Here is a 22606-nt window from a genome sequence, read left to right on the forward strand (position 1 = left end):
TCCCCAGCAGTGTCCGAAAAGTATTTGCATTCTTGGCTGAGCTCCCAATGCCTGCAGGTTCAAACACATTGTCCTGCGTGGTTCAGGGTATAGATCATCAATTTACTCCCTCCCCCCCCACCACGTGAAAGAAAAGGGACAGAAATCATTTCTTGACTTTTTTCAATGTCACCGTATGTCTACTGAATGCTGGTGGTAGATGCGATGCTGCAGCAGTGAAGAGCAGTATCCACTCTTCTCCCCACCCCGGTGGCAGACGGTACAATATGACTGCTATCCGTCGTCACCATCAGCCCATGCTTGATAACTACTGAATACCCCTGGCTGGCCTCAGGGGCGCCGGGGTAAAAATAGGAATGATTCGCGGTTATTCCCAGTAGATGGGACAGAACGGCTTGTAACCGTCCTCATCATAGCAACTGGGGGCTGAGCTCCATCAGCCCCCTCCCTTTCCTGAGTAAAGAAAAGATTCTGTACTGCCTGGACTATCATAGCAGCCGCATGCTGGGCTCCTCTCCCCCGCACCGCTTAATGTCTTGCCTGGACTGTCATAGAATCGGGAGGCTCCCTTCCCCTCATTTTATCTCACTAACAAGTCACTGTTTGTTATTCCTGCATTCTTTATAGCTTCATGACACAAATGGGGGTGAGACTGCCACGGTAGCCCAGGAAGGTTGGGGGAGGAGGGAAGCAACGGGTGGGGTTGTTGCAGGGGCACCCCCCGTGAATGGCATGTAGCTCATCATTTCTGCGGGATCTGACACGGAGCGGCTGTGCTCTCTGATACACTGGTTCTCTAGTACACTTGCCCCAAATTCTAGGCAGGACTGACTCTATTTTTAGAAACCGTAAAGGAGGGATCGACTCGGGAAGTCATTCCCCGTTTTGCTTTTGCGCCCCCAGCCGATCTCAGCCAGGGACACCCATGATAGCAGCAGACAGCACAGAAGGACAGATAACCATCATCTCATTGCCAAATTACACTGGCAGCAGATGGTACAGAACGACTGGTAACCATCTCTGCTATCATGCAAAAGCAAATGAATGCTTCTGTGTAGCACTGGAGTATCGCCTCCGTCCGTGGCATCCAGTACACATACGGTGACTGTAAAAAAAAAAAAAAAAAAAAAAAAAAAAAAGCTGAACGGGCTCCATGGTTGCCATGCTATGGCGTCTGCCAGGGCAATCCAGGGAAAAAGGGCGCAAAATGATTGTCTGCCGTTGCTTTCCCGGAGGAAGGAATGACTGACGACATTTACCCAGAACCACCCGCGACAATGATTTTTGCCCCATCAGGCACTGGGCTCTCAACCCAGAATTCTAAGGGGCGAGGGAGACTGTGAGAACTATGGGATAGCTACGGAATAGCTACCCACAGTGCAACGCTCCGGAAATCGACGCTAGCCTCGGACCACGGAAGCACACCGCCGAATTAATGTGCTTAGTATGGCCGCATGCACTCAACTTTACACAATCTGTTTTATAAAACCGGTTTATGTAAAATCGGAATTATCCCGTAGTGTAGACATACCCTTAGAATCTAGAGATGGTTACCTCACCAGGATCTATAGAGTCTGTGGTCCATCTATGTGACAGATTTTGGGGCTCAATTTTTTTCTCCCCAGCTATCCCTTAAATAAACTCTGAGGGTTTCTCAAGCAGGCCCATGTGTGGTAATTCAGTTAGCCATTGTGAATATAGAAGGGAGCCCCATTCATGGGCATTTAGCTGCAGTTAGACTATATGTACACTTACAGTGGAGTGCAGAGTACAGACACTGCACACCCAGCTAGTGCGGATATAAATAGCAGTGTACACCACAAGAAATAGCTTAGGCAAGTAGAGTGTCCTGCATGCCTGAACCTCCTGGGGCAGGGGTAGCCAACCTATGTCGCGTGCCAAAGGCGGCACGCAAACTTATTTTCAGTGGCACTCACGCTGCCCGGGTCCTGGCCTCCGGTCCGGGGGGCTCTGATTATATATATATATATATATATATATAAAAAAACCCTCTGACCCCTATGGGTGGTATGTGTCTTCCTCAAACTCGGGTCCTCTACCAGAGGCCTGGGAGTTTGAGGGTTCTGCACAGTATCTTAGCTGTTCCTAGCACTGCACTCTTCTGGACAGAGAGCTCTGATGTTGTTCCTGGGATCTGTTGGAGCCACTCACCCAGCTTAGGAGTCACAGCCCCGAGTGCTCCTACCACCACTGGGACCACTTTGGCCTTCACTTTCCACATCCTCTCTAGTTCCTCTTTCAGGCCCTGGTACTTCTGCAGCTTCTCATACTCCTTCTTCCTGATGTTGCTATCACTTGGCACTGCTATATCTATATCACTATCGCTGTCTTCTGGTCCTTATCTATTACCACAATGTCTGTTTGATTGGCCAGTACCTGCTTGTCTGTCTGGATCTGGAAGTCCCACAGAATCTTAGCCCTGCTATTCTCCACAACCTTCTGTGGAATCTCCCATCTGGTCTTGGGAGGATCTAGCCCATACGCTGTGCAGATGTTCCTGTACACAATGCCAGCCACTTGGTTGTGCCGTTCAGTGTATGCTGTTCCTGCCTGCATCTTACATCCTGCCACTATGTGTTGGACTGTCTCTGAGGCCTCTCTGCACAGTCTGCACCTTGGGTCTCTCTTATATGGTAGACCCCTGCTTCAATGGATCTGGTGCTCAGTGCCTGTTCCTGTGCTGCTATGATCAGTGCCTCAGTGCTGTCTTTTAGTCCAGCCCTTTCCAGCCACTGGTAGGATTTCCCAATGTCAGCCACCTCAGCTATCTGTCGATGGTACATCCCATGCAGGATCTTGTCTTGCCATGGCACTTCTTCTGCTTGGTCTTCCTCCCATGTCTGCTGCTGCCTCAGGCATTCTCTCAGCAGCTCATCTTTGGGGGCCATCTTACTGATGTTCTCCTGGATGCTTCGGGTTTCATCCAGGACAGTGGCTTTGACGCTCACCAAGCCCCGCCCGCCTTCTTTCCTGCTGGTATACAGTCTCTGGGTGTTGGACTTGGGGTGGAAACCTCCGTGCATTGTGAGGAGCTTCCGGGTCTTCACATCGGCAGCCTCCATGTCCTCCTTTGGCCAGCTCACTATACCGGCAAGGTAGCTGATAACCGGCAGGGCGTATCTGTTAATGGCGTGAATCTTGTTTTTCCCACTGAGCTGGCTCTTCAGGACCTGTCTTATCCTTTGATACTTGGATGTTGCTATCTTCCTTGCCTCCTCATCGTGGTTTCCATGTGACTGTGGGACGCCAAGGTACTTGTAGCTGGTCTGTATGTCTGCTATGTGGCCCGCTGGTAGTTCCACCCCATCAGTCTTGACTACCTTCCCTCTCTTCACTACCATCCGGCCACACTTCTCAAGTCCGAATGACATCCCCATATCCTCACTGTAAATCCGCGTCAGGTGGATTAGTGAGTCGATGTCTCGTTCATTCTTAGCATACAGCTTGATGTCATCCATGTAGAGGAGGTGGCTGATGGTAGTTCCACTCCTAAACCCATACCCATATCCAGTCCTTGTAATTACCTGGCTGAGGGGGTTTAGGCCTATGCAGAACAGCAGTGGAGACAGTGCATCACCTTGGTATATGCCGCACTTGATGGCCACTTGTGCAAGCTGCCTTGAGTTGATTTCCAGTGTCGTCTTCCATAGTCCCATTGAGTTCTTGAGGAAGGTCCTTAGTATCCTATTATTGACTTTGTATAGCAGCAGACATTCACAGAGCCACGTGTGCTGCATTGAGTCGTAGGCTTTCCTGTAGTCAATCCAGGCTGTGCTCAGATTGGTCTGTCTAGACCTTGAGTCTTGGGTGACTGCTCTATCTATGAGCAATGGGTGTTTTGAGCCTCTGGTGGTGTTCCCAATGCCCTTCTGGAGCTGTGCTCATGTACTGGCCCATATGGTCCTGTAGCTTGGTGGCTATGATACCTGATAGGATTTTCCATGTTGTGGGGAGGCAGGTTATTGGATGGTTCTATTCCCTTGCAGGGGTCTTTCATGATCAGCAACTGTCCTTCCTTGTGTTAGCCAGTTTGGGTGGGAGCCTGCTGCCACCAGCTGGTTCATCTGTGCTGCTAGGCGTTCATGCACTGCTGTTAGTTTCTTTAGCCAGTAGGTGTGGCTCATGTCTGGTCCAGGTGCTGTCCAGCTCTTCATGTTCTTGACCCGCTGCTGGCTGTCTTCTACTGTGATGGTAACTGATTTCTGTTCTGGGAGATTGCTGTGCTTTGTTCTCAGGTCCTGCAGCCACTTTGCACTGGTGTTATGAGTCTTCTCTTTCCTCCCATATGTTCTTCCAGTACTGTTCAGTTTCTGCTGCTGGTATTGTGTTTTTGCACTGTAATTGGGAGTACACCTTAGATGGTTCTTTAGAGAACAGGGCATTTACTTTTTTGGCCTCTGCTTCTCTAGTGTATCTCCTTAACCTGGTAGCCAGTGCTGTCAGCAGCCTCTAGGGCTTCAGATGGAGTCAGGCCCTTGTATTTTTTCAGTAGCCGAGTCTTATCCTTAATCTCTACACCCTTCTGTAGTTCCACCAGCTGACTAACTTCTCTCCGAGTCGCCTTGGTCTTATCCTCCAACCTCATTTTCCAGGGTGGGTATATACTGTTGTTCTTCTTGATTGTACAGCCAAGCATCTCCAGGATTACACAGGCTGTAGCATATACCAGTTCATTGGTTTGAGTTATGGTGGTAGTAGGGATTGTCATGAGGGCCCTATGGGCATCTTCTAACATACTATCTGATGGTACTTCTCCACTGAGCCTTGGTAATTGGTCTTGAGGATTGACTGTAGCTAGTTTCTCCATGATCTTATGCCTCATATCAGCTGCGTGCTCTGCAATGGAGGGGGTGGCAGTGAAGTTTCAGCTTCAGGAGTGGGCTGCACATCTACTTGTTCTTCCAGGCCTTCTTGAGTCTGGGATGTAATGTGGAGTTGGTCTATCTCAAGCTGTGAGTGCAGCTTCCTCTTTACTATGTTGAAGCGTTTGGGTAACTAGCTGTTTCTCAGTAAGTGTAGATGTAGGTCTTTTGTCTATCCATAGCCCCCTCATACATCCCCTCTCATTAGGTCTACTGTTATAGTAGCATTCCATCAGTTCCAGGTTCTCTTGTCTCATCCATGAATGGTTTGTTCCAGTAGCCCTGGAATCGTAGTAGCGTCAGATTGTCCTGGTTCCTCGACATCTGGCGCAGACCTTGTTAATCTGGGCCACGTCTGAGCCGGTATGGCTCTCCTAGTTCGTGTTGCTCTCATATTTGAGGTAGGCAGGTGACGCGTTAGGGTTACCAACTGGGATTTGAACCCCAGTCTCCCGTATCAAAGGGCAGCGCTCTTAACCACTACACTATGTCACCTTAGACTTATAGAAGGAGACCTTCTAAAAACATTAATGTATTACTGCCATGTGAAACTTTAAATTAGAGTGAATAAATGAAGACTCGGCACACCACTTCTGAAAGGTCGTCGATCCCTGGCCTAGGGTATATACCCTACACGCCCCTCTACTCACCCAAGCAGTGCATGCCATGTTTGTTTTTAGCAGTGTAGCTGTCCCACTGCCTCCCCCTGCAGTGAAAGGCTCCAGCAGCAGGGAATAGGTCCCCTCTACCAGAGCTGTTCCCTGCTGCCAGAGCTTTTCAGTGTTGCATGTAGCCACACATTGTATTGACCAGTATGGATGCAGCCTGCCTTTCTTTGCAACATGTAGCTACATGTGTAGTGCCTGTGCTCTACATGCCACCATAAGTGTAGGTATAGACTTAGTGCTATCAGAGGGCCAGATTATCTGGCTCTTATGTATGCGCACACAGGCTGCATAGGGGTGTTTTCCTCTCCTGTGTGAAGGACAGGCACCATTGCAGTCCCTATGTTCAGGGAGTGTACAGCCTATAAAGGCAGGGCCATGACCTCAGCCACTCCTCTGTGCACTGGCCTGTAGAGTAAGACCAGGTCTACACTACCAGCATAGTTTTGTATAGCTGTGTTGGTCTGGAGTGATGGAGAGAAAATCACACCCCAACATAGCTATGCTGGCAAAAAAAAACACTGTAGATGCAAATATGCCAACAGAAGAGTGCATCTGACTGGCATTGCTAACATATTTTGGGGAGGTGGTGTAGTTATGCTGGCAGAACTCTTTCTGTAGGCATATGCTGCATCCACATGTGCTGCCATAGCTATTCCCACGTAGGCTCTGTAGTGTAGACATGGCTTGGGATGAGTACATGAAGAGGGAATGAAGTGTGCTGCACTCTGGCAGGGAAGTAGGAGCAGGTGCTATAGGAGGTCTTTTGTATCCTTGTGTCTCCTTGTATCCTCGAAGCCAGCAATCTTCCCCAAGCTCCCCCTTCAGCAGTGCAGCTCTGCATCACTTTGAATGTGGAGCTGTGCCATAACCCAGTCTTAATGACTTTATGGAAGAAGGAGAGGGAGGATGTTAATTCCTGACATGATAATTTTTTAGGATTTTATTCTAGGGAATAAAATTTACTGATAGAGAAGTGTAAATAATGTAAACATTTTGAACTAAATTTTCTGAATCTGCCTCCGCTAAGACAATATGTAGCATTTTCACCCACCTAATCCTATTCTAGATAAGTCGTCAATGTAGCTATTGCTCATCACTCATCCTCTGCCAGATCTTTGAAGAGAGTAATTGGAATGAACCTTGCTTCTCTGCTACCTTTCCCTTAGAGATTTAAAGCACTACTGGCTGCTGTAACTTCTTTTAATTATAAGTTGCATTCAACCACCAAGAGAACAGAAACATTGCCATGTGTCTTATGTACATAATCACACTTTACCAACACATCTCAGAATTGGAATACTGAGTGCTGGATGATCATAGCAAACTGTTTGCCTTCAATTAATAGATGGAAAAATTATATATGGCAAAAAAAATCCTTGAATTATTTGAAACAATGAATAAATAAGAGGAAGCCACAATTTGATTGTGAAATGTCAACAATCAGGAAATAAGGCTAAATTCATCAAGAACACTAATTTGCTATGAATGATTGACAACGCACTTTGTAGCTCATGTAGGCTGAGTGTATTACTCCCCTCTGGAATGTTCCCTAACATTTTGGAATTGTTCTGAGGTGATGTTCCAAAGTTATTACATTGCAGACAAATAGAGAAATGCCTTTGAAATGAGTTTGAGACCTCATATTGCTCAGCCAGCAGACTCCACTTTTCAAATGGTCTTGAGGGAATTGGGGTACACCTCCCATTGAATTTCAGTCATAGTTGGATGAAAAGAAGAAAAGTTTGAGATCCCATCAAGGAAAAGAAGTCTTTGGAAAATGAGCAACCATTCCTCTTGAATTTGCACATGATAAGGAATTACAAGGTGTGATGTGGTCAAAAGCCATCAGAACAATTTCAAACTAGAGCAGTAAGAGGGGACTTAATTGACTTCAGTGTATGATGTTTGGGACCAAACATTAAAAAGAGTAAATGCTTGAAAAATGTTTAAGAAAATCTGTGCTGTACAAAATTGCCTTCTTTGGAGTATAGCTCATCTGTGTGTTTACATTAGGATTAAAATTTTGCATTTCTTTTGATCAATCATAGATGTTAGAACAACTAGATCAGCAGTTTTGTCATCACAGAACTGCAGAGAAAATTCAAATACATACTTACCCTCAAATATCATCAAGAATGAGACTAAAAAGCCTTTTCAGAGAGAAATTTGATGCAATTAACCAGCTTCTGATTTGCCATGTAAACAAATAACAGATTTGTGCAATAGAAATGAATTCTGACATAAAATACCCCTGCTAAACTTTATCTTCACTGAATGATAGAGGGTAAACTGAACACTGATTAAAAAAATCATTTGGATGTGATGCCTGTACAATAAATCTGTCAATAAGAATTTAACTCATCAAGTGTTTAAATCATTTTAAGAGAATGATTATAGAGATCTGGCAGTGGCAGTTCATTTACACAAGCTTGCTCACACTCATTCCTAGGCTGGTCTACACTCAGTGTTTGTACAAGTAGAACTATTTTGGTTAGGGGTATGACAATTTTTTTTAATGTTTTTAACACAATTTTAGTGGTACAACCCTCTACTATAGTTTATATTTATTAATATACAGGAATAAACTATACTGCTAGAAGCACCTTTATATCATTATAACTGATCCCAGGGTAGGAGGGTTGTACATTTTAACTATTCCCAATGTTAAGCTAAAGCGAACTAAGGACACTATTACTGAATGAAAGCATCCTCAAAGGCATTTAATGAACTTTAACTTCCCACCTTTAGTTAATTCATCTTAACATTCCTGAGTGTCCCCATGTAGCTAAGCCTAACATAGCTGTATAAGAGATTTGCAATGAAAGTCACTCGCATGTCTTCTGGTTTCATTACAAAATTCAAACTCAGTCCAAGTTCATGACAAAAAGTCAGAATGTTTCAAGCTAACACAGACCAAATTATTTAAACCATGGTGAGACTCAGGGATTTTGACAGGGTTTCACTTGGAGATTTTGGGTTCACTCAGACTCAGATCCATGCCAAGAGGGTGCAAAATGATGTAAATGGAAACCAAAGACCACTATGCCCATGGATTCTGAGGAACTGATATGCCTGACTTGCCTACATTTATATATTCTAGTCTCAGAATTATTGAATATAAAATCTTTGTAGAAGGCCTTCTAGTAATTTTCAGCTTTCAGCCAAACTCTTTTGAAGTATTTTCATTCCAGGGGAGATTTCTATAAATATTTTAAAATCAAAATCCTGCCTTTTTAATCCAAAATGTGTGGGTGAAATCAATGCCTGGACAGAGGCCCAGTCTTGCAAGATGTTGAGCATCATGTAGGATCTGTCCCAAGGGAAGTACTGGGTTAAGAACAACTAATCTGCTAGCTAAAAAGCACATGTCCCAAATCACGGGGATATCTGCCAGTCTTTCTCAATCAGCTCTGTGGAAAGCTTTGTTCATGGTTGCAGCAAAGTACAGAACCACAAATTGTGATTTCCACTTATCAGCATATTGCATAGGGTGGGATATAAAGGGATTGTGACACAAGACACATCATTTGTCAAACACCAGCTTTTCAGACAGACAAAACAATGCAAAAAGAAACCCATTAGTTGCTGGGATATTCCCTTTTTAAAGTTATTTTTCATAAAGACTAAATGTGACACTGTGGTTTGAGAATGCTATTTCAAATTGCGAAGGCATTGTCTTGTTCATGGTGTGGGATAGTGAAAATTACATCCTCTGCTTTTTGGTAAGCATAACAATTTAAGTAATTTCATAATATTTCATGCAAAGGAAGTAAAAATTGGCTGTGTTTATATTGGAGCAAAAATAATACTGTGCCCTAGTGAAGGGAACAGAATGGAGGAAGGGATGTGAATTTTCCAGTGCACTGTTCCCTGCTTCTCTCAGATTTCAGGGGGAAATAATACTGGTTTGTACAAAGCTATATCTTCTCAACAAATTGTACAAATGTTGCTAATTAATTCATGTAGCCCCTCAGTGATAAGATCCCCATTTTGTAGTTAGGATGTTGGAGATTGTGACAGAGAACTTGAACTATTTGTTAGAAAACTATCCATATGGGCCAGGGCTCAAATCATTCTGGAATGCTGGTCCAGCACTTTTTGGGAGGCGTTGGATCAGCATTGCTGTACTTCTGGTAACGAGCGATAGTAGTGGAAGCACCAGGAGTGTGTTCTGGCACTTTTTGTTTTTTAAGGACTTGAGCACTGCACTCTGCAAAATGCATTGTCCTTAACTAGATGCTGCACAAGTTTCACAAGCAAACCTCTGCATAACATCTTACGCATTCACCTAGGGCTATGTCTATGTGCTATAACTAAGCAAATCAAAACCAATTTTCGTGAGATGGCTCATTATCATCTTCAAAGTGAGGGATATTTCCAGACCAAACTTCAAATTTCTGCCCCTAACTGGGTAGGGTGGGATAGGTGGAATTTTTATGTGGATTTTCCCCTACTCCCTAATCTCCTCCTCTCCTTAATCTCTGAGCAGAGGTGGTTTAACCATTTTAAACATTCTAGAAAAGTTCACCTTCAAGCAGAAACCATGTCAGTCAAGGCTTCTTCAGTCTTAAGGTATGTCTACACTGCAAGTGATGGTGTGATTTGTTTGTTTGTTTTTTTTAAAGCATGAGTAGGCAAACCATTAGCAACTTAGGGATTGCAGTGTGCTCTCTCCCTCTCCCTCTCCCTCTCCTCTCCCTCTCCCTCTCTCTCTCTCTCTCTCTCTCTCTCTCTCGTGACAGACACACATGCAAACATATGATCTCTCTCTCTCTCTCTCTCTCTCTCTCTCTCTCTCTCAGCCCTTTCTATTTAAACAAAAAATATTTTTATTCTGTACTGATTATTTACAGTCTCAACATAAGCCATACATGATGAGGTTGTTGTTTGTAGGAAAGCCTCTTGTAATAAAATTGTAATATTACATACTTCTGTCTCCATAATCTCCATTCTGCCAAGTTGGCAGCAAATTATGCAGATGTGAAGTCTTTATTGGTGGTGAAATTATGTCAACATTTGAATTACTTGAAATATTTTTGGCTTTTTGTAGTTCAAGTACAAGTGAGTGATCTAAATAGTTTTGGAATCTAAATAACAATTCTACTATGCAGCAATTCCAAGATTGGAAGGCAAGGACTGCCTCATGTGCAAGGGTTTATTTATTCCATTTTCCCTACAAAGGAGGGGGCGGAGGGCAATGATAAAACGATCAACCAAAATACCATAACGTTTTTCATTTTCACGTTTTACTGGAATTTTTTTTTTGAAAAAAGCATTTTTTCCCTACAAGAAAGCTTGAAAATTACTGAGATGCTCTAATAATATTTTTAAAGCCTCTTTAAACTTTTTATTTTGGCCTTTTGCTCTCACTGCAAGTAATTCACTTAGCTAGATAAACCTGTGATTGTTGTTCAATCTCTGACCTGTCACAGACTCAAATGCGATCTGTACTGCCTTGTCTCACAAGGGTATTGTGAGGATAAATACATTAAACATTTTGTGGTGCTCAGCTATCATTTTAGGATCATTGTTCCCCTTCAGGTTGCCTTTTTCTTAGGGTTTCAATCAGCTAACATTTTGAGATTTGTCTTTTAAGGAGCATAAGTTTCAGAATGGCATGCCTGATGACTGCAGATGCAGGTCACTTTGGTATGTTTACACTGCAATTAGAAGCCTGTGCCAGCTGATTCGGGCTTGCAGGGCTCGGGCTGTTTAACTGCAGTGTTAACTTCTGGGCTTGGGCTGGATGATGGGCTTCTCGGACTCTTCAGCCTTGCAAAGTCCTAGAGTCTGATGTCCAGCCCGAGCCTGGAAGTCTACACTTCGGTTAAACAGCTCCAGGTGACTAATTGCAGTGTAAACATGCGCTTTACCTACAAATGAGATTGGCTGGCTTGCTGCAGAGGCTGAAACAGAAAACCCTCTGCTCTGCAGATGCAACTGTAGGATTTTTCAGGGGAATAGACATAGGTGGTTTCCTAATGAACATGATTTTGCATGGTCATGTCCCATGGGGATGTAGCATCTACCATTGCAGAGCATGGCCATCTGTGGACTAACAGCCGTGGCTAGACTAGAACTCTTAACTTAATTTGTCTCTTTTTAAGAAAGACCTTTTATTTCAGCTAGAAATCCAACCCATTTTTGTAAATGTGGACTTTCATCTTTTCCAATATTTTGGATGGCGGTTGGGTTTAACTTCTAGGCTCATGATAGTAAAACTAAAAACTACTTAATTTTATTATTAAAGCAAAGTAAACCAAGCTCCAATACAAATAATGATTAGGCCCCAGTCCTGTAACCTGATCCATACTGTGCCCATTGAAGCCCTGTTGATTTCAGTAGGAATCTGCAAGATTAGAAATATAATATTTAGAAACGTAAACAGTTAGCCACCTGTTCTGCAAAGACTAACTAACGTGCATTGTGAGTAGTCTCATTAAAATCAATATGTAGAAGTTTAAGCACCTACATACGTCTTTGTTGATTTGGGACCATAAAATTCTATTGAAGCATATTTCTTCTAAACTCATCTCTCTCATCCTTTTTTTCCTCACAACCTGCATCTATCTTTTTCCGACAGAGATATCAGATGTGTGCAGACTTTCTAGATCCGCATATTTGTCAGTTGTTTTTGCTGTCATGGATGTATCCATCCTATGTGTGATCTTCTGAGGAAACACACATACTTGTATTTATACTTGTTTCTCTGCTATATAGAGAAAATGTGCCTTAGAATTACAGACAGGTAAGTAAATGTACAATGTAGTATTCCCCCCCACATCTAAAAGAGTCATGGTGATAAATAATATTTCATTTCATGTCATTATTTTTTTCCTTAACAAGCCACCAAATGTTTGCTTTAGCACCTGCTCATAGGGAGATGACATGACTTCCTCGAAGTCACCCAGCAGGTCTCAGGCAGAGCTGGGAATAGATCCCTGAGTCTCAGTCCAGTGCTCTATTCACTAGGGACCACTGCCTCCCCAGTCTAATGGCCTCCGGCTTAGGCTCTAAATTAAGGTTCTGATATCTTTATTCATGTTCAATAAGTAAGTAATAGAGTAATGTCATATGAATAAGAGAATCACGATCTGCCTTGGATTAGCATTTGTGAAATCATTGACTAACTTGGGAAAATTTACCTATTTCAATTCTATTGAGCCACTAAACCTGATTTGGAATTTTTTTTATTTTTCTCTGTAGGATGGGCTGTATCAAAACACATAAGATTAAAAAAATACAAAACAGTCAACAGAAAACAACAATGAATTTTTTGGCACATATCATACACTTGATTCAATTGTAAAATCCAGTGTGGTGTATTACAATGCAGTGAAATTGTTTTCCCTCCCCTGTATATACCTGTATTTTCACATCTCCTTTCTCAATGTGGTATCTACTTTGAATTAATTTCAAGCTCCCATTGATCTGAATTAGACAAGCTAAAGTGATGATAAAGCAGGCAGGCTAAACTTCCAGCATAAAAGACAAAATATGAAAAGTTGCTCATGCAGCAACATTAATCTCTCTTAATTCTTAGTGGCAAGCAGCAAACATAAAAATATGTAGTTTATTTTTCACATAAAATGCAGACCTTCCCAAAATAAAAAATCAATTATACTTGCCACTCAAATCCCAAACCTTGTAAGATTATTTTTTTAAACAGCTACTTACATAACCATGGTCTGACATAAACATGAAAAGAATCTGCAAGTCTTCACTGGATCAATTAAAAAATGTTTCAGTGAGTGTGAAATAAAAGGTCAATCATTAATATTACATGTAAGATTCTGAGAATAAATATTTGTTTCTCCTCTACTCTGCAGTGGAAGACTAAATTATACATACAAACAATGTGAAGCTGGCACTAATTTCTACTCCAAATTTCAGCAAGGATCATGTAGATGGATAGATGTGTCCTGTCTCCTTGCGAGTCCATCATATCTGATAAAAGTCTGAACTGAGCACAGATCTGAACACCCCAAAAGTCTGGTGGTAGTTTGATCATAAATGGCTGGGTCCTGATCCATTTTCCAGGTCTGGTGTCTTCATGCACTGCGAGACACTCACTTTTTGAAAGCACTGAGTATTTTGCGGGTACTAAACCACACAAATCATACTGGATTTTTTTTTTCGCATCCATGTTGTGATTGCCTCTACACTTGTTACAAGCAAACCTGCTCCCCATTTGTTTATTCTTGGCATGCCCTGTTAGACCTAATTTTTAATTGATGTAGACTTTCCCACACACACACTTTGACACCCCCTTCCTTTAAATAAAAAAAAAGAAAAAAACTAGTTTCCAGCTTTTTTCAGTTGGGTAAAAGTAGTATGAAAAGTGACAAGTATCAGAGGGGTAGCCGTGTTAGTCTGGATCTGTAAAAGCAGCAAAGAGTCCTGTGGCACCTTACAGACTAACAGACGTTTTGGAGCATGAGCTTTTGTGGGTGAATACCCACTTCGTCTGATGCATGTAGTGGAAATTTCCAGGGGCAGGTATATATATGCAATCAAGAAGCAGGCTAGAGATAACGAGGTTAGTTCAATCAGGGAGGATGAGGCCCTCTTCTAGCAGCTGAGGTGTGAAAACCAAGGGAGGAGAAACTGGTTTTGTAGTTGGCAAGCCATTCACAGTCTTTGTTAAATCCTGAGCTGATGGTGTCAAATTTGCAGATGAACTGAAGCTCAGCAGTTTGTCTTTGAAGTCTGGTCCTGAAGTTTTTTTGCTGCAGGATGGCCACCTTAAGATCTGCTATTGTGTGGCCAGGGAGGTTGAAGTGTGAATGGCTTGCCAACTACAAAACCAGTTTCTCTTCCCTTGGTTTTCAAACTTCAGCTGCTAGAAGAGGGCCTCATCCTCCCCTGATTGAACTAACCTCGTTATCTCGAGCCTGCTTCTTGCTGGCATATATATATCTGCCCCTGGAAATTTCCATTGCATGCATCAGACGAAGTGGGTATTCACCCACGAAAGCTCATGTTCCAAAACATCTGTTAGTCTATAAGGTGCCACAGGACTCTTTGCTGCTTTTATGAAAAGTGAGATACCTATGTATACTGTTTTTAACCTTACCCTGCTTTTTTCCACTGGAAAAATAAAAATGGGAGAAAAGGTTGGGGAGGAGGGAGAAATGAAGCATAAAACTAAACAAAAGGACATTTTAAGTCAAAATGAAATTAAGTTCTTTTCAGAAATAAATTTCCCACAGAAAAGCTGCATGTTAGAGGTGTAAAAAAATTGTGAATGACATTTTCCCCATAAAAACTTTCTGTGGAAAAAAATTGGATTTCCCAATCTGCTCTGTTGCCCAGTAGCTTTTTAATTTGAGAAGTAGTTTTTGGCTAGTCTGAAAATACCCACTAATTAGTCCATCAGTTAACTGTTCAAATACATCTGATGCAATTGTCTGTAATACATCAGTCAGTGATGTATCCTGGCAGCTGGCCTCATGTAATGAAAATGTCTTTCCTGAGTGATTATTCTTTACATTGTTGAATAGATTTCTCTAGCAGTGCATGGTCCATGTCATACTTGTTATGCAACACATAGTAATGCCCTGGAACAGTTGGAAGAGTAGGACAAGCTACAGGTAGGGAAAGGGCATGTTGGGGTAGGGCAGAGTATTTGATGATGGCCAGAGGGGCCAGTAGGGATTGTTCTATCCAGCACAACTTAGATCAGCCATACAACAGCTTTAACTTTGTTCCAAGACGGGGTTCAATAGTCAGGCCGGCCATGGTTTGGAGAAGGCATAAAGGCAGCCTCCTTTAGTTCAGCTGTACAAATGTGAGCTCAATGTGGCTGAGATGTGTACATTATTATCTATAAAATTTAGATGCTCAGATACTGTGATGATGCAGACGTAAATAGCTGCATAGAGAGCTCTAAAAGGTGAATCTCTCCAAAGGTCTGTGTCTGTTTAGAAACATCATTCTCACAAAATGGACAAAGTGCTACATGAAAGTTGGAGCTTTGCTTACAAAAATAAAAGGCAAAGTAGCCCAAACAAAGTACACCCAAGAACTGCTTTCCCTTTCTTGAATCTTTGTTTGATAGCTCACTTACAGTCTAAAGATTGACTAAACTCTGTGATAACCGGGAGCTACAATCTCAGCAACGAGAAAATTGGATGATGGTCTCTGCCTGTAGATGCATTTTTGCATTTTGTTTTAAAGCAAACTCCTTCCTCAAGCTGACAGTAAACCTACTAATTAATTCTTGCTATTATTGACAGTAGACCTATAGGAATTGGCAACTCTATTAATAGCCAGCAGAATGAAGAAAGGAATCCATGTTTGCTCACCGTTGGGGAGGGGGGGAAGCATCTTGAGAAAAAATTAATCTTGACAGAGCTATACTTGAGTTTAAGCAGGAATTAGTTCTTCCAATGTTTAATATCAGGGAATAATGATGTGGCTAGTTTGTGATATTGGTCATGCATTATTAAACACAAAAGTCAGTGTCCCTGGAAAAACTTGAAAATGAATAATACATTCAGCTGAACATTATCAGCATAGGATTGGGAATAAAATTCATGAGTCTTAGAGGTGACTTGCAGAAGAAGAGAAATTGGGCATGTGCCCTTTTGGTTCTGTGTGATGTATAAAGGCCACATATGTGTGTGGTGTTTTTTAATAAAGGCTTTTTTTCCTCTCAAACTTTTATATTAGAATTTCAGATCTTTGTAAGTCTAGAAAACTTTGTTAACTGGAGAACAAATATCACAAGAGTTTAGACCAGACTTGACGACATCAATAGTTCTAGATAAAAGCCAAGCACATTTTGGAAGAAACCAAAACCTCAAAGGCCCCTTTTTAATGCATAATAGGCTGAGGAGGGAGGGAGGGAGAAATTAACATATTTTCTAAAGGATCCCATGTGGTTTTACCTTTTAAGTTGACAAAAGAATGCAGCTACAAATAAATTAATAAATGGCCTTGAATCACTCTCAGTACTGGAGGTTAAAATATAATGTGGAAACGTAGGACTTGCTTTACTGAATCCAGTGACTTGTCTTTTACAGTATCAGCTTCTTTAGAGGAAGAGATTCTGTAATAGCCAGCTCTGGATACCTGCTCAGTGACAGTTTCCTCCTAATCCTCAGTAGTTATAACTTGCTTATGCCCCGAAGTTTGAGGGTTTATATCCTCTCCAAAACTCAATTATTATAAATCTGAATATTCTTATCTGTATAAATATCTAGTTCTGTAATCACTACTAGACTCTAGGACCATCTGAAGTAGGTAATTGAAGAAATACTGTGAGAAGTCAAAATATTCTTATAAACTAATCCTGTAAAAAGAAATCTTGCCATTCCCATGTAAAAATAAACAGCAGTTTGAAATATCAAACCTGATGTGATGTATGGATGATTATTAGGCCAAGGTAGGCTGTGCCTCCTCATGCCAATCTGAAATTTGAACAAGGAAAATAAATCAGATGAGGTTCCACAGATGAAGGCTGTCAAGAGATGTTTTTCATTGTTATTGCTGGCATATGGTGACAAGTGGAGAGCTGAGTATCTATAAGGGTAATCATTACAGAGTGAGAAGCTCCTTTTCTTTTCTGAGGGGTTTATGCAAAGATTTACTATGCTTTTGAGTTGCATGTGCATACATCTCATAATTTCTGCTTTGAATCTGATGGTTTTAATTAGAGCTGGCTGAAATTCAGAATTTATGTCCTGTGGGAAATTGACATTTTGAATTGTTCTTTTGTCCTGTATAGGAACGAAGAGTTGAAATTTTTCATGGGAATTTTTGTTTCACAGGTAATTTAATTTTGGAAATATCAAAATGACCTTAACTAAATCTTTTATTTCAATAAGGTCAAATCGCTTATTTTGACTCTATCATTTTAACCATATAAGATATAATATTCAATGTTTTGACTGTGTAATATAAATTATAATATAAAAGTAAAAATGATGAAGTTGAAACAAATTACTTTGACCTCATCAAAATAAAATGTTTTGATGTTCTTTTGTCTCAAATGAGAATGTGTTGATTTTAATTGACATGGAGCTTTTTGATTTTGTTGAATCAGGATTTTCTTACGGCCAAACTATTCTGTTGGAATTTTTTTGCCCAGTTCCAGTTCAAATGCATCCAAAAACTCAAAGCAAAAAATGAAATTCAAATGACTAAGTTAATCACATCTAAAACCTGTGGTGGAGACATTAAATTTCATAGGATTTTGATGCAAAGCTGAATCACCTTAGGTTCATTCAAATCTGTGTTTGGATTCAAAACTGAGCCCAAGTTCATTCCAAAGTTTAAGAACATTTCAATTAATCTGATCAAGGCACTCACTGACTGTGGACCTCTGCTCTGCCAATTGAACTGAAGGAGTAACTCCATTTACTGGTGATGGTGGTAGTAGTAGGCTCTTAACCTTTTATGTGGACCTACCACTAGAGAAGACTGGATAGCAGACACTCAATCTGCATTTAATCCTACAGTTGCAATAATTCAGAATACATTTTTGCCACAATGGAGTCCCATTTCTAAACAGTGAGGCTCCATTCTGGTACAAAAGTCCACTTTCATGGATCCAATTGCAGGATCAGGTCCATATTTATAATTCAGCTCCAAAACCTGACAAGTTTATGTGATTTTTTTGTTTGTTTGTTTGGGGGGTACTATAGTGAACACTTCAAAAGCAATAGAAATAATGAAAATACTATGCTAGCAAACTGTATTTATCTGAGTAAGACATAAAATTTTTACTAAAGAATATTTTATTGCTGATTTTAAAAAAAATACAAACCAACCCCCTAGATTATTATTTAAAATGACATTCCTGCTGAATGATGCATGCAGCAAACTGCACTATGAAAACGTCCCCTCGGATCCAGCAGATTTTGATTTTATAATTTTTCAGATGATAAAATGAGAAGATGCCTTCAGCTGAAAAAATGGAATTTTTGCATTATTCTCAGAACTCTAAAAATTCTCTTCTATCCAGATCAATATGCTCAATATTGAGGCACGTAGGTAGGATCTGCCATTCAGCTTCTAAAACCTTCTGCCAGTTAAACTGCTCCCCGGACTGAAGAACAGGCTTTTGCTGTTGTCATTATGAAAAAGTCAGCTTTTATCCACAGCTATCACACAGTGATACTGAAGATGCTTCATATTCTCTGTACTAATAATTGGCAATAACTGGGATATCTCAATATCCAATTACCACACAGTGATCTTTTTTTTTTTAATAGTACCCATTGTATGGGGAAGTAAAGCATGCAGTAAACCTATGACATGAAGCTGGATTGTGCTCTTAAGCAGAAAAATCGGGGTGTGTGTGGATCTCTGGGACAGCAAATCTCTGTAGTGATTCCCCCCAGGAAGTTCCTCCCCAATCATCCTCTCTGGAGGCAGGGTTTCCTCTTCCCCCCCTAGAACAAGCCACCCTCAAACCTACAACATATCCAGGAGTCTGTGCCGATCTCATCCTGAGTCACCTGTTGGAGGCCCTGTGTCTGTGGTTTTGGATGACACTCCTCCAGACCCTAAAAGTAATTCTCCACTAGAGCGGCATTCTTAGGGACTCCCTCTGTTCATGACTGGAGAGTTAGAAACACAATGAAATCAGGCATAATTTTCTCTTCTGTGAAATATTTATGGGACCAGAAATATGAGGGGACCAGCCCACTGATGCCTAGAACATCCCTTGAAATTTTGGAATTTTTTGAATACACGTTTCAAAAGTGATTACATTAGATACAGACGAACAGAGAAATGTCATCAAGTTGAATGTAGGGACTCACTTTGCTTGGCCAATTATGTTATGGCAGGAGTCACCAGAGGGCATTGTTAAACACCATTCCACCTCTTTCTCACAGAATGTGAGCAGTGTTCAGTCTTTGAAGAAATGCTGTATTGCTTTGACGTGCAGTTTCTTTTGGAGCATTCTGTGATGAGCAGCAAGCAACTTTGTTCTGTTCTTAATCTTTCTAACTAGTGTCAGTTCTTGAGATAGTTGCTCCCTGGCAACTGAGTATTGATGTTTTGACTGAGAATCCTGAAAGATGGATATGCCTATGTGCTGTTTGTAACTTAACTCTGGGGTATACAATATAAACTAAAAAAAGTTACACTAAGAATAGCTGTGAATCCCCCATCAGTGATTTCTGTTCTAATGGGGAGGCCCTGACATCTGCCACTCCTAGGTAGTGTGGGTAATACTTACATGAAATAACATTGGGTTTTTTCTCCTTAGTGAAGTGATGTAGATGTGGCATTTTCACTATGTACTTACTATTTCATTTATAATTATTAGAGATGGTTGAAAAAAGGTAACCCTCTTTTTTTTTTTTTTACAACATTGACATTTTCCATGACGAAATTTTGTCAATTTCTAGACTTACAATTTTTACCATCTCTGTGAGCTGTTTAAAAGTGAACAATCTTCAATTTTTCATCAGAACTTAAAAGAAAAGGGTAAATATTTCAACCAGCTCAAGCAATCATTGAACTTTGTATACTCAGAAAATATGACAATTTACTTTTTTTTAAAGGGTATTTAAATTCCAATAGGAGTTGAGGACAGCCTGTGTTCCTGTTGTGGAGTTAATGTTCCCATGGAATCTGGAACAGTCTGATAGGCTTATTTAGAAGCTAAATTCTGTCCTCAAATGTGTCCACAATTCCCGTTCCCTTCTGTGGGAGTGGCATGCATAGATGAGTGTGGAATTTGACCTATAAGGTCATAAGTAGAATTGCAGTCTGCATATTACTGTACTGAAAAATAGTGATGTAAAATGTACTGTATCTATTTTTATCTATCTCTTTACAATTTACCTACATAGCCCTCATCATCTTAGTATGTGAGCTCAATAGAGATCTGCTTCTGACCTGATTGAAGTCAATGGCAAAGCTCCCGCTATTCCATGGTGAAGGATGATAGAATAGAAGCTGGTTCTAATGTGTCTGCTCTGCATCCTGTCCCAAACAGTTTCGTGTTTTGCTCTGATGATGATGAAGTGCAACATTCCTCCTTGAAATGTGCAGGGAACGAAATGAACAACCAAACCAGCAAGGGCTAACATGAAACAGCCTGTTGTGGGGTGGCACAGGCAAGCAGGAATCTTTCCTCTCAACAATCATAACTGAATTTATCACATCAGTTAAACAACAACAAAAAATAACTGTAAGAACAAGTATCGACATGGATTAATTGTGGCAAACATTCTGCGGGGAGAATATATCTGTAGGAAAGAGGAAACCTTTCGAACAGGAGGGCTAATGAAACAAGAGTGGAAACTAATCTTAAAAGGGCAGGGTAATGCATCTTCAGTGGTTGAACTAGTACATAAGATTTTCAGCTTTCCACAGTAATTATTCAGCTGCAACCTTCTCAATGCCTTTTCACTTCTTAATTTATTCTATATTGTAAACACCTGCAGGCCCAGATGGCCAATTTATTCTCACAAGCTTGGCATATTTTGCAGTGCTAGCATGAGGTAAACTAATATTACAGTATGGAGTAGGTTTATTATTAAGAATTGCCAGCAATAAAATCTATAACTTTGCATGTCAAGGAAGTTGGGTGGGGAGAGGTGGAAAAGAAGAAATCCTTTTGAATCTTTTTAGAAGGCCTGTTTTAGGATTAGTTTTCTCCATTAAAAATAACGTCCCATGATTTGTACTTAAAATAGATTTGATGGATGCATTTAAATATATGCTGATGAGAGAGTGAGGTTTAGTTTAGGAAGAAGATGGCATTCATTGAAAATTGCAGGTGACTTTTAGATTTAGTGAAGCCTTATTTGAAGCTTGTTGGTTTTTCAAAGCTGTAAGATTGAAGTCTGCTCTCTCACAGAAAGGAACGGTCTTAAGGTTAAGGTACAGGGATGGAACTCAGGCAGTCTGTGGTGGCATCAAGAACTGCCCTAGTATGACCTGGTGAATGTTATTTCAGCTCTGTGCCTCAGTTTCCCATCTGTAAAATGATAATGCTTCCTTTGTCTGCTTCATCTATTTAGATTGTAAGTACTTTGAGGCAGGGACTGTCTCTTACTGTGTGTTTTGAAGGGAGTCTGGTACGATGGTGCCTGGGGTATCTATATGCTACTGCAGTACCTGATGATAATGTGCCCTGGTTTAATGCTCCACTGACCTCAGTAGAGTCATTCCTGGTTTACATTGTAATAAAGAGGATCAGAATCAAGAGCTGTCTTCTAAACAAAACAAATTATTTGCTCCTAACTGTGCTCACAACCATTAAAACAAAAACGAAAAGAGAAACTGAATGGCATGGGGTCAAAAAAAAAAGTTAGAAAAGGAGATCTATCATTATTACCTATCAGGATAAGATGTATATAGGCACTGAAGCCTTGGCATTTTGTTGTTTTTGTGTTCCGTACAGTCCTGCCCCTTCTAACCTAACATACAAAATTAAGAGCATTAATAGAATCATAGGAATATATGACTGGAAAATAAGAAACTCCTTTCATTTGTTTTTGTTTTTTGTGTGTTGCACTTTTAGAAGCCTAAGAAAATGATGTCTGATTTTTTTATGGAAATTTACTTATGTGTATATGGATGTTAACTAGGTAATGCAATTTTTTTATACAAGTGACAGGCCTGTAAGAAATATGTAGATTAGCCAGTCAGGCCAACAGCGCTCTGTACCTATTGGGTTTCCAGGAAGTGGGCGGGCAGAAGCCCGCCCAATGCTAAAGGATCCCCCCCAGCCTAAGGGGAGGATCTACAGTACCTCAAAAACTCAACTGATGTCAGGGGACAACTAATAAAAGAACAGGGATAAGAGTGCAGTCAGAGGGTCAAAAGAAGGGAGCCTGACGGGGACACCGAGCAGAAAACCCTGGACAGTGCGCACTGCTCCTCAAAGGCATCAAGGGACCCAGTGTACGCTGCCCAACGGAACTCTGCCCGGATACGTGAACAGACAGAGGATCAGAAACAAGCCCCACAGTCTGCATTGGCCAACCTCCTCTCCCTGGTTGTGTAGATGGCCGTTTTAGCCAGGGCCAGGAGGAGATTGACCACGGGGTCCCATGACTTTGTGGGGCCATGGATAGGGAGTGC

This window comes from Gopherus evgoodei, chromosome 8 (genome assembly GCF_007399415.2).
Source record: "Gopherus evgoodei ecotype Sinaloan lineage chromosome 8, rGopEvg1_v1.p, whole genome shotgun sequence".
NCBI classification, from domain to species: Eukaryota; Metazoa; Chordata; order Testudines; family Testudinidae; genus Gopherus; species Gopherus evgoodei.